General features: G+C 35.1%; 1 long non-coding RNA gene across 1 annotated transcript; it reads right to left on the bottom strand.

Moving 5' to 3' along the window:
* Positions 1-1,220: 1,220 nt before the first annotated feature.
* On the bottom strand, positions 1,221-2,052 carry LOC143549801 (uncharacterized). Its single transcript, XR_013138202.1, has 3 exons — positions 1,780-2,052; positions 1,406-1,447; positions 1,221-1,298 (listed from the first exon to the last, which is right to left on the bottom strand). It is a non-coding gene; the product is annotated as an uncharacterized LOC143549801 (long non-coding RNA).
* Between the last annotated feature and the right edge of the window lie 1,751 nt (positions 2,053-3,803).

A 3,803-nucleotide genomic window follows, 5' to 3' on the forward strand; every position in this document is an offset into this window, starting at 1 on the left:
ATTGTTGCCATTATAGTCCAAATCGCTAACTCCGTTAATTTTAACCATTAAATTAGGCGCAAAATTGTCTTTTTAGTTTATTATATATTATGAGACATTTTAATGTTTTATAAAGTTAAGGGGTTATGATGAAATGATTAACAAACCTATGGGGGTTAAAGATGAAATGTTTTTCCGACATTGATCTATGACACCATCTCGCAACTGCGGCAAGCCTTAAATGCTCAAATCAAGACTCGACATCGCTCAACTAACTACACCTCTTGACACAAAACCTGAAACCGAACAATAGAAACTTATTTGAACCTTCAAACATATTATTATTGCTAGAATTAATCAAGCGGAAGTAAGGGAAAATCGGAAACTGTGTTCGAGGACGCTCCACAAGCTTTCAGGCCTTTCGAGACACATCTCACTCGTACCCTGTTATCAACTTTTGTCCGCCGCCACAAGATTTCGGCCAAGCTCATCGGCAATCGAATCTAGCACCATTTCAAAGTAAGTTTATTGTCGATTTGCTAGTTTCCATTTACCGTTTTAAAGCCATAAGACCTTGACTATTCCCTGTTACTTTTGTACTCAAATTTTAAAAATTGAAATTGTGGAAATTGTGGAAGGTTATTCTAGGGTACAACTAGAATGAAGAAGATTAACCCTTTTATCACTGTTATTTTATCTTGGTGCATCCCAAGTTAACCGGAGAATATGGTGCTGCTGCTAATGATGGCCATAGAAGGTGGTGGTGATGGCGGCTGGAAAAGGTAGTTGTGGTATGTGGTTGTATGATTTATGGATCCACTTTTAAATAAAAACTAGGTTTTATAACCCGCGTGTTGCGCGAGTTTGTGTTGCAGAATAAATTTGAAGATCGTAAAGGGTCGTTGGACCACCTTTCAGATGAGGGTTAGCCCATCATCTTCGACTTAAATATATGATTTTCCGAATGAGATCGAGTTCGGAAATTGGGCTCCAACGCAAAAATGTCATTCCTTTGCACGCATCAACCTCAAAACAAACAAATGTGTCAACTTTTACACTTGACATAAATAAAATAAGCAGTCACAAACTTGTTGGGTGGACACAGGTTCTTGATTCTTTCTTTTCACTTGTTGATAAGCGGGTCCGGTGCGTCTCTTGTTGCTTCAGTAGAAATCACTTGACTCTCCTATAGGTTCAGTAGAAGTCACTCGACTCTCCTATAGCTTCAGTGGAAGTCACTCGACACTTTGCAATATTATCTTCAAAGATGCAACATATCAATCTCCCATCACTCCTAATAAATTTTTATTCCGTAATTTCTGAAACGAAAATGATTGAATGAAAAACTGAAAGTATATTACCCAAGAATAAAATTGTGAAAGAGACACAACATAAGATCTTGTTATATATAAACCTTATGAATAACCTTTTTAATCTATTGAAGGATCCGTCAACAAATCAACAGCTTCTGTAACAAAGAAGTCAAGGAGATCGCGTAAGTGAAAGCCAAAGACATCAAAATTCTTAGCATTATACATAAAATTTAAAGGTAATAACAAACAATAAGCAATAGAAAGATTATTCGAATGTCAGATCCATTTGAGATACACACGACCCAAATAAGAAAACAGGTAAAAATATTAGCTTTTTTGTTTAAGCCATTTGATATAAAAACATGACCCAAAGCGACTAATGAAGTGGCAAACTGGTCAAAAATATGAGCTATTTTTTTAATTGTCCCACTTGAGATATAAACAAAACCAAAATCAACTCGATAATTAAGTAAATGGTCAGAATTACCTATATTTGTGACTTAAACAGCAGTCAGAGTTGCCTATATTTGTGACTTAAATCAGCAAGAATTCCTCTTCACTTGTTTTAATCACCCTACAGATATTAAAAATTACCAATGTTTAGACTCATTTCCATAATCTGAAACAAAAATTTAGTATAATCATTGTCTCTGTAGCACCATATTGTCCCACAACCGGAAAAAAAACCACATTAGCAATTTGCATACCGAAGTATTAATTTCTGCAAGATCCAGAACCGCTGCGCTTATGTACACTTCAGCCCTCCTAGACATGAATAGCTGCTACGTTTATGTCACTTGTAAGTAGACTATTATTATTATTAAAAAAAGACGTCTATTTAGTTTATCTAACCTTAGTAAGCTTTTGAGCCTGTTTGTAATGGTTGAGTTTCTATTGTCAGGCATCATTATTAAGGTTGAATTTAAACTTCAACGCGTTTGCCTGTTTATTCTTTTCTACTACAAAATTAATGTCGTGCATGATTTACTTTGCAACCTAAGATTCAAAAGATAGAGATTTAGCCAACATAAATTTGAAATAAATAACTAAAGAGTCAGTCACAAAAGTTAACATTGAATATTAACTTCTTGTATTGCTTTCTTATATATACCACCTTTAAAGAACATATCGACTTCCTTTTTTTCTCGAGCAGCCTTTGCTCTTCTCATGAATCATGTTCATGTCCCAAAATTCTATATCCTGAAATAAAATACGTAAATAGAAACAATGAAAACCAAATTGATGATATTTGGATTGCAGACTTAAGCAACATGTAAGAATAAGGGTTTAGGCAACTACCATGTGATGTACATATGAATATACATCTTTTCGGCATCAAATAATCTCTAAAAACTGCAATTTCTATCCAATAACATAGCATAAAAGACTACCTATCATAATAAAACATAATTTCAGGTGAAACCAAGCCTCAAACGAAGAAACAAGCAAAAAGACGAAGAAAAACAGAAGAAAACACAAGAAAACAAAGGAACACGCCCCCATGCCTCAAGAAACACGCCCCCCATGCTTCTGAAACAAGAAAAGACAAAATCTGGAATCAAAAGCATGGGGCCGTGCTCATCATGCACGGGGCCGTGGACGGGAACACAGAAAAGACAAAAAAAGAATTGAGCACATTTCACTAAAAATCACGGGGGCGTGCCTTCCAATCACGGGCCCGTTGCCAGCTCACACAAAAGACAAAACAAATCTGGCACATGTCATAAAAATGCACGGGGCCGTGCTCATCAAGCACGGGGCCGTGTTTCACACTCCAGATTGCTTATAAATAGTGGCTCTTGTGCCATTTGAAGAGTGTGCCTTGAAAACAAATCTATCCGGTTTTCACTTATAAAAACACACACTAACACTCACATAGAAGATTTAGTGAAGAGTTTGAAGGCTTGGAGGTCATCACCATCAACCATCATCATCATCCATCATCATCATCATTAAGAAGGAAGATTCATCTACATTTGGTTAGATTGTTCCAAGTTTAATCATGTATTTGTTATTATCATTCATCTTAATGTTTATCATCATGCTCATTATGAGCTAAACTCCTTTTACCATCTAAAATCTATGAAGAAGCTTTGTTTTACTTGATAATTAATCAAGACATGTGATGTAGTCTAGTAAAGTACATGGTTATATTACAATTATCTTTTGATGAGAAATGTTTCACCATCTTAAATTACTATTCAAAGTTGGTGGTTGTCAATTCTATTGGCAATCGTTCTTGATCGATTCATGTTCTTGAAAGATAGAAATACTTTGATACATTATCGAAATACGGATCCTTATATTGTACTTAGAAATGATGAGATATAAGTTATGATGTATTTCTCTAAGTCTTGGTAATCCGAAAATGGCTTTGCTTAGTATATCATGCTAGTTAAAGAAATCATATGTTAATGGAATGTGTAATTATAACCTACATAAATCAACCAAGGGGAGGTTGTGTGACTAAACTACAACCACCCGAAGTTGTTAGAATTGGTATTTGAGAAA

The sequence above is a fragment of the Bidens hawaiensis genome, unplaced genomic scaffold, assembly GCF_021521415.1.
Source record: "Bidens hawaiensis isolate Kalapana, Puna unplaced genomic scaffold, B.hawaiensis_p1.1 tig00015792_1, whole genome shotgun sequence".
In the NCBI taxonomy this organism is placed as follows: domain Eukaryota; kingdom Viridiplantae; phylum Streptophyta; class Magnoliopsida; order Asterales; family Asteraceae; genus Bidens; species Bidens hawaiensis.